Below are 14331 nucleotides of genomic sequence, written 5' to 3'. Positions count from 1 at the left end.
CTCGTCTCTTCTCAGAGAGTAATCCGAATAAGGTTGAGCAAAAAAAAAAAAAAAATCCATCCCAAATATGTTATGTTAATAATTCATTCATTCATTTTCTACCGCTTTTTCCTCATGAGCGTCGCCAGCCAATCACAGGGCACATATAGACAAACAACCATTCACACTCACATTCATACCTATGGACAATTTGGAGTCGCCAATTAACCTAGCATGTTTTTGGAATGTGGGAGGAAACCGGAGTACCCGGAGAAAACCCACGCATGCACGGGGAGAACATGCAAACTCCACACAGTGATGGCCGAGGGTGGAATCGAACCCTGGTCCTCCTAGCTGTGAGGTCTGCGCGCTAACCACCCGTTTTATAATAATCATTTTTAAAAATAATAATCCATTGTATGGTTAAATATCGCAATACTTCACTAATCTAATCAATATTTTTGTCACGTTCCGGCTTAGGAGCTTTACGGTTCGACCCCAGGATGCAGAGAGCAGGACCCAATTGCAGGTAAAAATGTCTTTATTGATGATATACAGCAGAACAATGACCAACCAAAACTAGCATGACCAACTGAAACCTTGCAATGACAAAGAAAGGAGTGCGTACCTGAACTAAATAGGAATCACAAATCACAAATCAACTGAAAACAGAACAGAGCAACACAGGAAGTTAATACAAAATAAAAGTATGAACTAGGAATAGAGGCAAAGAAGGAAGTAAAAGAGCTGTCACGAGGGGGGGGGGTAACGCCCACATCGTGACAATTTCGTCCCAATCCTAATTTAAGAGAATCCATGTAAACCGGAAATTCACATTAAGAATGTCCACACAGGTCAAAATGACAAAGTATTTTACAGTTTCGGAAAACAGCGTTCCGGGTTCCTTGCTTCCGAGCTTCCGAACTTCCAGAGTGTGAAAGTCTGGTAACCCACCCCCCCCCAAAAAAAAACAAAAAAACAGATGCGTTCCTGTGTAGACAGGGGCTTAGTGCATGTAAACATATTGGGTGCAATGTGACTCGGCACAACTGTTTGAATACCCCCCCCCCCCCCTCCAAGGGTGTAATATTAGCACTTTTGAAAAGTGGGTCAGCACTGACACGTTGGTTCTTGCCTATGTTTATGGGTCTAGACCGGCCTCAAAAAGGTTGGTGACCACTGATCCAGAAGGACTACTAATTACTACTATTACTAAATCTTGTGTCGGTTCCATCGCGGAATGAACGGATCTAGCTTGGCCACAACTGGAAGTACCGGCAAGACAATGATCCGAAACCACCAAGCTAAAGACGATACGGCTGACATATTGCGAGCTAGTTTTATACTCTGAGATGTGTATTTTATTCATGGATTTGTGGAAAAAATGTAATGTTCGGAATGAGTTTTACCGAGTCCAGTGTCCTTTTGTTGTTTATGACTGCTTCCAGACGGATCTTGTACAGCTTCCTGTATGTCACCTGTGGGATTTTGTCGAAAAAGCCTCAAGTTGGGTCAAGATCGGTCCAATTCCTAGCTATCATTCTGGAATTCAAGTCTCACCACTTGATTGGATTCAGGTTAGGACTGAATCCTTGGTCGTTCTAGGATGTTGACATCATTGTCCTTGAACCGTGAAGAAACGGTTCCTTCAAGGAACCGTGAAGAAACGGTTCCTCCATGGTTCAAGGACAATGATGTCAAAATCCTAGAACGACCAAGGATTCAGTCCTAACCTGAATCTAATCAAGTGGTGATTGGAGTCTCACCACTTTTGTGGAGCAGATGCGTTATCTCACCACTTGATTGGATTCAGGTTAGGACTGAATCCTTGGTCGTTCTAGGATGTTGACATCATTGTCCTTGAACCGTGAAGAAACGGTTTCTTTGCGGTTCAAGGAACTGTTTCTTCAGTCCTTAGGATTCAGTCCTAACCTGAATCCAATCAAGTGGTGAGAAACGGTGAAGAAACGGTTCCTTGAACCGTGAAGAAACGGTTTCTTCACGGTTCAAGGACAATGATGTCAACATCCTAGAACGACCAAGGATTCAGTCCTAACCTGAATCCAATCAAGTATTGAGACTTAAATTCCAGAATGATAGCTAGGAATCGAACCAATCTTGACCCAACTTGAGGGTTTTTCGGCAAAATCCTGCCAGGAAGTTGTACAAGACACTGGGCTCGGTAAAACTCATTCCAAACATTAAATTTTTTCCACAAATCCATGAATAAAATACCCCGTAGTACACATCTCAGAGTATAAAACTAGCTCGTAATATGTCAGCCGTATCGTCTTTAGCTTGGTGGTTTCGGATCATTGTCATGCCGGTACTTCCAGTTGTGGCCAAGCTAGATCCGTTCATTCCGCGATGGAACCGACACAAGATTTAGTAGTAGTAGTAATAGTTAGTAGTCCTTCTGGATCAGTGGTCACCAACCTTTTTGAGGCCGGTCTAGACCCATGAACATAGGCAAGAATCAAAACGTGTATAAAACTAGCTCATAATATGTCAGCCGTATCGTCTTTAGCTTGGTGGTTTTGTGTTTTGAGTCGTAGAACATATCCAGTATACAGTAGAGAAATTGTAACGGCGCCACATTGTACTCCCGGTGACTTTTGGCTGGATTCTATCCTCAGTTGTGGTGGGAAGAAAACCAAACGCTTGTAGTTTTTATTTTCCGTCGACCACTTGATTATATATCTGTACTCTTCACCAAGAGACAGCACTCAAACACTTGAGTATTTTAGGTTCAGGCTTTTGAATGCTTTGGAAATCGAATGTTTTCCCACCATTCTATCGTGTAGAGCGTGTGGTTACGTTGTGTCTTTTTGTGGCCCTGAAGTTATGCTGGCTTGAAATGTCTATTGTGGTCTCCTTAGAATGATGATGGATTGTCTGCTGCATGTCTACAAGTTTCTTTTTCTAGAGCTCTGCTGTTTCTTCTAACTTTGCTATGCAACCTAACCACTGTGAACGCTATCTGACACTTTTCTGACCTATAAATAAAGTTAGAATATTGTATTCTTGCATTAAATGAAGCCAAAGTTTCAGATAATGAGCTTTGCGTATTAGGAAGTGAGCCCTGAAAGAAGTTTGGGATGGGATCAAAACACTCTGTTTCAAAAGGTGTGGTTAAACTGGCACTTTGTGACATCACAGATGGGAAGACTTTCTTATATAGAAATTCTCTACCCTCCCCCAATCTCTGCTACCTTTGCTGCTCCTCTGTTTATGTTCTAATGGCACTGTCAATAGATTAAAATACTTGATTGTGATTAATCGCATTTGCTCACAGTTAACTCTGAATTAATCGCAGATAGAAATACGTTTTTAGCTAAAATAAATAGGGGAAATCTCTTTGTGGTAAAGATTTTCATGTGCAATGATAATTACATCAACTTTTATGTAAAAGGATATAAATTTCGGAAATATGGGCCATTATTTAAAACAATGCAGTCAGCAAGCATATTTTTGTATTGCTATTTTTCTTTATTGTTAGCATAGCATCTATTTATTCTCCACATTGTTATTATTATTATTTATTATTAAATGGGAGCCAGGCAACGTCTATCTGTCTATCTGTCTATCTGTCTATCCGTCTATCTGTCTATCTGTCTATCTGTCTATCCGTCTATCCGTCTATCCGTCTATCCGTCTATCCGTCTATCCGTCTATCCGTCTATCCGTCTATCCGTCTATCTCTCATACATATATTATCTATCCGTCCATCCGTCCATCTCTCATACATATATTATCTATCCGTCCATCCATCCATTCATCTATCTCTCATACATATATTATCTATCCGTCCATCCGTCCATCTCTCATACATATATTATCTATCCGTCCATCCATCCATTCATCTATCTCTCATACATATATTATTTATCCGTCCATCTCTCATACATATATTATCTATCCGTCCGTCCATCCATCGCTATCAGAACTGCAAATTAGCATCCATAAATTGGTATGGGAAAACCAATTGTGAATCAGAGATCAGACGGTTAACCAATCAGAACCATTTTGCAAAAATTTGTCATAGTCACAACAACCATCTTGAATGTCTACTGGTGTACTAAGTAACAGACGTCCATCAGCAGTTGTTGACAGAAATATTGAGTGATGTCAAGAAAGACCCTAAAAAGACCCAGTTCATCGCAACAATCTGCAAAGGGTATTACTATCTCCTGTTCATAGAAGACTTAATGAAGATGCAAACCACTTATTAAATTGTCCAAAAAGTACCCCCAAAAATTCCTCAGTCCATAGAATGTATGTCTCGGTATCTTTAAAAATGATAATTGGACAGTATGAAGAACAGCATACAAATATTTGTCTTAAAAACTGTCAATTTCAAGCACTTGCGTAGCCTGGTGTCGACCCAGGCTTGCTTGCTTGCTGCGGGAGATTTATCTGCAGCTATGCTAAGTGGCACTCGGAATGCTAATGAGGTGTGAGCTGCTAAGTCAGAGCTTGAAGATGCAAGCTTGAAGTTCTGAGAATGTGTGCAGTTAAAAATAGACGGCCTGAGGTTCGTTAGTGCCATCATTGGCTGGGATTAGCCGCTTCTCGGCACTCGACTCCATTAAGGTTACAAAGTGCGCGCACACACTTTTCAATGCAAATCTGAAAATGATTTGAAACGATGTGTGACCATTTGAATGTGGTGCGTCAGTGTTGTTTTGGTGGCTGATTTTACTGACTTCATAAAATTAGCTAGTACCATATTATGTACCATATATACCATATTATGTACCATATTATGGTAATGGTAATGGTTTTATTTGATTTGAACATGCATCAGATTACCATTGAATGCATCACATAATCAGTTCACAGTTCCACATGTCCAAAAGGAGTAGAAAGAAGCAAAGCTTATTAAATCCTACCCCTCCATCTGGTACTTTTACAATCAGTAACTGTTACATTTGTTCACTTCCTGCTTTCCATAATAGTTTACTTTTACAATCAGTAACTGTTACATTTGTTCACTTCCTGCTTTCCATAATACAGTTTATTTTTACAATCGGTAACTGTTTCATTTGTTCACTTCCTGCCTACCGAAGTAGGATCTAGATTCTAGATTCTGTTTGAAGGTATTTTTGACCATTCCTCTTTCCAGAACATCTCCAGTTGAGTCAAGGTTCTTGGTTTCTGAGAATGGACAGCCCGCTTTAAATCTTTAAAGTTCTCATCTATCACTGTGTTCGTCTGCTATATGATATATTTAAATTGGAATGACTGATTCCAACAACCGAGCCTGCCATGGTGTAGTGGTTAGCATTCCCCGGGTTCGAATCTCCACTAGTAAACATCATCGTCAGGACGTGCATCCACAGTATAAAGGGCTGACTCCAAATCAGTATCCGCTGGGGCGATTCCGTAGCCAGGAAAAAGTCGAAATAAACAAACCAACACTGATTCCAAGAACCATACATTCATTTTCTCCCGCTTTTTCCTCACGAGGGTCGCGGGGGGGGGGGGTGCTGGAGCCTATCCCAGCTGGGCGAGAGGCGGGGTACACCCTGGACTGGTGGCCAGTCAATCACAGGGCACATATAGACAAACAACCATTCACACTCACATTCATACCTATGGACAATTTGGAGTCGCCGATTAACCTAGCATGTTTTTGGAATGTGGGAGGAAACCGGAGTACCCGGAGAAAACCCACACATGCACGGGGAGAACATGCAAACTCCACACAGAGATGGCCGAGGGTGGAATTGAACCCTGGTCTCCTAGCTGTGAGGTGCCGCCCATTCCAAGAACCAGTGATTTATAAAGGAAAATCATAAAAATGATCAGGGGTGCCGAAACTTTTTTAATACCACTGTACGTCCACAATGGCTGACTGAGGAGAAATCACTGATTAAATGAAATAGGCGTCTAATATTACAATTCAATATGACATTTTTGTAAAGTACATAGCCAAAGAGGGGAGTACTGTCAAGCTCCCTCCCATCCCATGCTGATGGAAGATGGTATCTAGAGAGATGAGGACAAGGGCAATTAATGCTTCACTGTGTCCACTTGATTCAACAGCTTGTCTCCTCTGGCTAACACACACACACACACACACACAAATACACACTCTCCGAACGTCACTCTCTTTTGTGACTAGCACACATTTGCCATGTCAGCCAGAAGAGTCAGTGCATTAACAGAGCCCGGTGGGGAAAACCAGAGCCACAGGAGGAATGTGAGGACAACAATAAAAGCTATAGTAACACAAACAACAACACATGCAAGAGTTCAGGCACATTGCTTAGATTAGTTAAGGCTTGTAGTACATTCGAAATATTTTGTTTACATATATTTTGCGCATATACTATCTACAGCAGGGGTCTCAAACACGCGGCCCGCGGGCCAAATGTGGCCCGCAGGACACTAGTTTGAGGCCCCCGCCTTGATATGAAAGTTTAATGTTAGTGCGGCCCGCGCAAGTTTGATATGGATGCTGTATGGTATCATGTACCCAGAAAAAATTATTACATTTTGATTAATGTTCATGTTAAAGGTTAAATAACTGTTAATAGTTATCCTCCCTATCCGTGTGGAAGTGGTAAGTTTTTGGCTATTTAAGTTCAAAGGAAATAACTTGAAGGCTACCGTTTAGGTTGCTAGCTCTCTTGTTTGCGAGTTAGCATGTGTCTCAAGACCCTGCAGTTGCGCAATATGTTGTAAATAAAAAGAGTATAAATGTGACTATAGTCGTGTTTTGTCATGTCTACAGGGCTCTAATAATGTTTTGTTCATTTTAATCTGAAAAAAATAATTTGTCTACCCACCAACTATATGTGGTTTCTTAAGTTTTTATTATTTGGTGTTTTATTATTATTATTATTATATTTATTTATTACTGATTGATTGATTTTCTTTATTTTTGATTTGTTTATTTATTTTTCATCTTATTTTGTGTAGAAAAATAAAAATTAAGATATTTGAGAACAGTGGAATGTTTTATCAGAGCTTTTATTGTAGAAAATCGGAATAAAAGCAAAGTTTGTTCATTTTTCTGTTTTTAAGAAATGCGTTTTTTGTTTTTTGGAAAACCTGATGCGGCCCAGCCTCGCCCAGACCCTAGCTCCAGTGGCCCCCAAGTAAATTGAGTTTGAGACCCCTGATCTACAGTAAAAAAGATAGTGATCTCTTGTAATGTGTTTTGCCTGCTTTTTGCATTATTAATGGCTGGTTTATCATTTTTAGGTTGCCGGAATGTCTCCCACAGGGTGACGCCATGTGACGTACCAGTCAGCGTCTGTCTGTCTCACTTTGTCGCCATCTGAGGTGGCTATAGGTCAAACCTCCATAGATGAGACATTCTTGGTGCTCAGCTGCTTTTTTTTTTTGGACATATCACCCAAGTAGTGTTACCACTAAATTATAAAATGAAAATGTACTGTGTTACTCTTTTGAACGCATATTGTTCAGAGAAGCAACACCGAAAACCGAGCAGAACTTCATTTTCTACCGCTTATCCTCACGAGGGTTGCGGGGGGTGCTGGAGCCTATCCCAGCTGTCTTCAGGCAAGAGGCGGGGTACAACCTGGACTGGTCGCCGGCCAGCCAATCACAGGGTACATATAGACAAACAACCATTCACACTCACATTCATACCTATGGACAATTTTGAGTCGCTAATTAACCTAGCATGTTTTTAGAATGTGGGAGGAAACCGGAGTACCCGGAGAAAACTCACGCATGCACGGGGAGAACAGGCAAAGGTGGAATTGAACTCGGGGCTCCTCGCTGTAACCTAGCATGTTTTTGGAATGTGGGAGGAAACCCGAGTTCTCCACGGGGAGAACATGAAAACACCATACAGAAATGGCCGAGGGTGGAATTGAACTCGGGTCTCCTAGCTGTGAGGTCTGCACGCTAACCACTTGACCGCCGTGCCGCCCGGACGTCATAAAACTTCATGTAAAAAAAAAAAAAGCAAACTATCTAATTCCAAAATATAAGTGTAATGAAATTGGTCCAATGATTGTAATTCACCCTCTGAATTCTGCCTAGCAACAAGCAAAGAATCAGCGTAATCTAAAAGTGAATATTAAATCTGAATATTAGTGATGCAGTGTGTGCGTACAAGTCGGAAAAAAAGTGTATGTAAGTGTTTGTATGCACTTGGATTGGCTGCTCCCCCACCCCTCTCTCTCGCTCTCTCTCTCTCTTTCTCCCGCTCTCTCAGCTCTCTGCATGTTTGGTCACACTGTCACTTTCAGACCAACATAGCGGCCGCCATTTGACACGCTTCCACAGAGAGCTGGATACATGGTGAAGAGTGGCGAAATAAGAAGTTATTCGGCTAAATAAGACTCATCCCCAGGACTTGATGGTGTGAGGTACAGCTGCTTTAAAATTAGCCGAATGGATCACGGTACCAAATCTCAAGACCGGGACCGCCTCTGGGTCTGCTGTGGAGAACGGAAACGGCAACAGGAGCAAAGATGGTAATGTTAATGTCACAATCTATTTGCTGTGATTACTAGCTGGCTAACAAGTCGTGGACCTTGTTAGACCTTAGGCTGACCTTCAAGTCTCATGTTCTGTTCTGTCTTTGTGTCGAGTCCAAACTTCTAACCTTCTGAGACACTTGTGGACCAAAGCAATTTACTGTAATGGTATGATCACATGGTTGGTTTGTCACATCATGCAAATGTTTGTCCATTCACACGCACATATGCCCACATACATGTTTTGTAATAGACTGTCTCTCCATTCACATATACATAATGCGAACCTCTTTACCATTTACAGATGCATACAATTATTTTCATTCAAGTTTGTCCATTCACACACTGTACACAAAAACATGTCTTTCCATTCACACGCGCATATGCCCACATACATGTTTTGTAACAGACTGTCTCTCCATTCACATATACATAATGCAAACCGCTTTATCCATTTACACATGCATACAATGTTTTTCCATTCACATACTGTACACATAAACATGTCTTTCCATTCACACACACTAATATAAGCATTCACATACACGCATTAATAATAATAGTAACAATAATAATCTTATAATATAGGGCTGCACGGCGATCGAGTGGTTAGCATGCAGGCCTCACAGCTAGGAGCCCCGTGTTCAATTCCACCCTTGCATGTTCTTTCTCCGGGTACTCCGGTTTCCTCCCACATTCCAAAAACATGCTAGGTTAATTAATTAGCGACTCCAAATTGTCCATAGGTATGAATGTGAGTGTGAATGGTTGTTTGTCTATATGTGCCCTGTGATTGGCTGGCCACCAGTCCAGGTTGTATCTCGCCTCTCGTCCGAAAAAAGCTGGGATAGGCTCCAGCACCCCTGAGATAGAAAATGAATGAATGAATCTTACTATAGACATATTGTAAACGTACTGTTAACTCATCAATATGGGACAAAAATGACCACAGCCACACCCCAAAAGAGTGGGAGTTAGGGGACCAACTATCTTTTTTCTTTTATTTTCAATTCTTGAAAGTAGAAGGACCAGTTGTCCCAATACTTGTGTCTAGAATATATTGAAAATATGAGGGTATTCCCTGACTAGATGTGTATTTCCTGTGTGTTACCCCTTTTGGCTGAAGGGAGGGTGTGCCCAGCTTGCACATAAGGCTGATGTTGTGTGCCTCTGCCTGACTGGAAGTGTGTTATGCTGGGAAGTGAATTTTAAAATACCCGCCCATCCCTGCTGCAGGTTTGACTTGGCGGGACATTATGTGTGTGTGAGTGTGTACGTTTACCTACCCAACCGCCCTCTTTCCAGAATGTTTGCCATGCCGTTGCCACCAACAGCTCCTATTCAGAATAGACGTTCTACAGTATGTTGTCTGAGTGATTCATGCACTGTCGGTATATGCATACTTTAGTTTAGTTGTGTATGGAACATGGTCCACTCTACTGTAGATAATACCAGCCAAAACGTTTTTCATGAATATTGTGCAATGGAACCAACTTAAGTCGGTCGTGTTTATGTTGACATCCCACCAAGTCCTGTTACGCCAGAACAGAAAAACATAAATATTCCCATATTTTTGCCCATTTTCCTTATGTCTCACAAGTAAACATGAAAACATTGACTAGTTTTGGTTATTTGGACTACCGCTGTAGGGGATATCCGATCATCTGACGTAGCGACGTGATGCTAACAGCTAATAGTAAACAATATAGTATAGTAAACAATAGTGTAGAAAAATGGAAATAAAAACCGTCTTTTTCGCTGTTCCCTCCCGCTATGCAGCCTCTCCAACTCCATATTTCCGCGGGGATAACCGATCACCTGACGTAGCGACGTGATGCTAACACCTAATATCAGCTGCTCCCGAGTGTCAACAATGGCTCAAATGTAATAAGATGAACAACCATAGCTGCACACTTACTTAAGGGGTCGGTATGGCACAAAACAATAAGGAAGTAATACATAAAGCACTATTAAACACTAAAAAATATATTTTACTTCCACTGTATGTCTTAGCTTTGTTGTAATGTCGTATCTATATCTATCTATATAAGTATCTATATACACTTTTTTACGACATTACAACAAAGCTAAGACATAGCTTGTCTTAGCTTTGTCGTAATGTCGTAAAAAAGTACGTATATATACACACACAAAGTATATATATATATTTATATACACTTTTTATGACATTACGACAAAGGTAAGACAGCTTGTCTCAGCACTTAACACTTTTTTGATATTAGCTGTTAGCTGTTACACTTTTTAATGACATTACGACAAAGCTAAGACAAGCTATGTCTTAGCTATTTCATATATATATATGTTTTTTACGACATTACGACAAAGCTAAGACAAGCTAAGACAAGCTATGTCTTAGCTTTGTTATGTCTAAAAAAGTGTATATATATATATATATATATATATATATATGTATACTTTTTTACAACATTACGACAATGCTAAGACAAGCTATGACAAAACTAAGACATACAGTAGATACAGTATATATATATATATATCGCTATTTCTGTTAAGCACGACATAAAAAACAAGCATATCTTCATATTGATATAGACTGGATTGATGTGGAGGTCACATGTTTTCAAGATGGCGCCGCCCGACTGCTAGCTAGCTAGCTAGTAAGACAGCTCCGTGTCTCCTGCGGCTTTTTTAGTGTTTAATAGTGCTTTATGTATTACTTCCTTATTGTTTTGTGCCATACCGACCTCTTAAGCAAGTGTGCAGCTACGGTTGTTCATCTTATTACGTTTGTAACTTGCCGTTTGAGCCATTGTTGACACTCGGGAGTAGCTGATATTAGCTGTTAGCATCCCGTCGCTACGTCAGGTGATCGGTTATCCCCGCGGAAATATGGAGTTGGAGAGGCTGCATAGCGGGAGGGAACAGCGAAAAAGACGGTATTTATTTCCATTTTTCTATACTATTGTTTACATTTTAATAATACCTTGCACACATATTTGACTTTATATCGAAATATATGCTAATATCGATATTCTATCTAAATATATGGGATATGAGTTTTGGTCCATATCGCCCAGTCCTAAAACAATGATATTTTTTTAACACACTGTGTAATCTCTTTCTTTTTCCGAGCCGTAAATAGCATACAGTGTTGAATTATTAACACTTGCAGATGTTCTTGTGCACCATGAAAAACAAACTGTGTCAATTTTTAGTTTGGAGTGTATCTAAAACAAACATATTTGATTAAGAAGGAATGAATATACAACAGAAATGTTCACGGTTGTGATCATCCTTTCATTGTTATCTTTTGAGAGTGTTCAGAAGCTTCTATTTAAACAGGGACACGCTTATTTGACACATATCTGTCTATTCCTGTGAGTTGATGACGGCTATGTCACTGCAAATCTATTTACAACACAATTGAATTTTCCTCTAAAATTGTTGAGGTTGTCTGTCACTCCTGGTGTCGTTGTGACTACTTCCATTCAGCCATGATGACCAAAGATTTTTTTTTTTTTGTATGGGAAATACTTGTAGACAGTCACCGTCATCAAGTATCTGAGTAGACAGAAGTACTTTTAAAGAAATTGTGCACTTATTATGGTTCTTCTTTTGTTATGTGCCTACAGCAGGGGTCTCAAACTCAATTTACTTGGGGGCCACTGGAGCTCGGGTCTGGGTGAGACTGGGCCGCATTTTTTTTGGGGGGGTTTTCCCCCCAAAAAAACAAAACGCATTTCTTAAAAACCAAAAAATAAAAAAAAAACTTTGCTTTAGTTCCAATTTTCTACAAGAATAGCGCTGATAAAACATTCCACTGTTCTCAAATATCTTACTTTTTATTTTTCTACACAAAATAAGATGAAAAATAAATAAACAAATCAAGAATAAAGAAAATCAATCAATCAGTAAAAAAATAAATAACTATAATAATAATAATAAAACGGCAAATAATAAAAACTTAAGAAACCACATATAGTTGGTGGGTAGACAAATTATTTTTTTCAGATTAAAATTAACAAAGCATTATTAGAGCCCTGTAGACATGACAAAACACGACTATAGTCACATTTATACTTTTTTATTTACAACATATTGCGCAACTGCAGGGTCTTGAGACACATGCTAACTCACAAACTAGAGAGCTAGCGACCTAAACGATAGCTTTCAAGTTATTTTCTTTAAACTTAAATAGCCAAAAACTTACCACTTCCACACGGATAGGGAGGATAACTATTAACAGTTATTTAACCTTTAACATGAACATTAATCAAACGGAATGGGTACATGATACCATACAGCATCCATATCAATCTTGCGCGGGCCGCACTAACATCAAACTAGTGTCCGCGTGTTTGAGACCCCTGGCCTACAGACATTGCCGGACCTTGGCTGAATTACCAAATAAACAAATGAACCGACTTCAGAGGAAAATGGTTTGAGGCATAATAAGCAACATTTGAGAATGCCGGAAAGAAGGAAGACATGATGCGATCTCAAGGCGTTCTTGTCAAACAGTAAACAGAAAAGATGAGATAACTGCGATAAAACATATCAGTTTGACGATTCTGCTTCATTGATCATAATTAGTATCTTAAAATTAGCATTAAAATTTGATTTGAAAGTTTGCAAACCTGCTAACGTCAGTCTTTTCCAAACTTAATATTTGTATCAGGAAATTACAGTACATTTGCAAAATATCATGTACAGATGATATATCCTGTAGATTCAATGCAACACACCACCCCCCATAAAGCGATATTTGGTTATTCCATGTAAACATAGCCAGTGTCAAGGAATAATTGCTCTCAGAGTGCTCGACAAGGGACCGCCATGAAATCTCGAGACTATTTCTGTTTCTTAATGATACCAGACGGCGATATTGAAACCATCCTTCGCTCCCCACAGTGAGTCAGTCATCTTATCCACCGTAATGTGAGTGTGTGGTCGTTTATTTCAGGGCTGAGTAAATGCAAGATGTAAGCAAGATATTGACTTGTAGACTAGTGCAAATCTGACGAACCTGGTATGCCAAGACATCTGCTTAGGTCAAGATAACAGAAAAATGTGTACTGGCCTAGGGATCTGGTGATGGTGTACTGCATTACATAACTACTGGAAAGCATTAATAACTGGTAACCATGCTTTGACCGGCAGCTTATGCTTCACCCATGAGGCCATTAAAGCTTTCTTTGAAAGGTCATCAAAGTATAGTTACTCAAGACTCCATTCACTGTGCAATATCAAGACTCTAAATACAATATATTAAGTTCTATGTGAAGTACTTCTATAATGCCTCATATTAACTCACTAGCAAGATCTCATAGTGTATAGACTGGTCATATATTTCATCTCGTTTCATATTATCGACATACTGTAGTTGTATATAACTCTGGGTAAAACTGTTAATTTGTTAATAGTTGGGTTGTTGATATTGTTTTTTTGTTTTTTTTATATTGTGTATTTTTGTACTGCACTGCAGGGTACTGATGTGCAATGCAAATTTCCCCACTGAGGGACGAATAAAGGCTTATCTTATCAATTTCTGTACAGTTAATATATGTGCTAACAGTTAGCAGAACCTCTTTCTGCCAAGTAGTTCAATTTAGTTTATATATTTTGAAATGTCATATAAAAAAAATCTGTGAACTTCATTTTCTCCTGAGTCATTGTCATCGCCACCGCTTCCAGTACGAACCTCCTTTTCCCCATCATCATGATGACCAGTGTTTTTGTCCCCAAGTCCCCAAGGGGCGTGGCGGGATTGAGTCACAGTGCTTCTCTGTAGTCGGTTCTCGTGGACAGTGGTCCCAGATGATAATGCAAGGCAATGAGATAGCGAGGGAAGATGTAAACATGCAATGGCAGATGCGGAACGAACCACATAGACCAGGGGTCTCAAACT

At 39.8% G+C, this 14331-nt stretch overlaps 1 protein-coding gene across 6 annotated transcripts in view; it reads left to right on the top strand.

Moving 5' to 3' along the window:
- LOC131137283 (uncharacterized) overlaps window positions 1-14331 on the top strand; it is a 35668-nt gene that overhangs the window by 3220 nt on the left and 18117 nt on the right. For 2 of the 6 annotated variants that reach the window (XR_009131877.1, XM_058085022.1), the window contains exon 1: window positions 7970-8438. The gene's annotated coding sequence lies outside the window, so the exon portion shown is untranslated. Of the gene's footprint in view, window positions 1-459; window positions 509-7967; window positions 8439-11138; window positions 11360-14331 lie in introns of those variants that run through there. The other 4 variants (XM_058085021.1, XM_058085023.1, XR_009131878.1 and 1 more) reach the window with 4 other exon arrangements.

This window comes from Doryrhamphus excisus, chromosome 10 (genome assembly GCF_030265055.1).
Source record: "Doryrhamphus excisus isolate RoL2022-K1 chromosome 10, RoL_Dexc_1.0, whole genome shotgun sequence".
NCBI lineage: Eukaryota > Metazoa > Chordata > Actinopteri > Syngnathiformes > Syngnathidae > Doryrhamphus > Doryrhamphus excisus.
The sequence above is the reverse complement of the archived record's forward strand: the minus strand, read 5'-3'. Positions and strand labels throughout refer to the sequence as shown.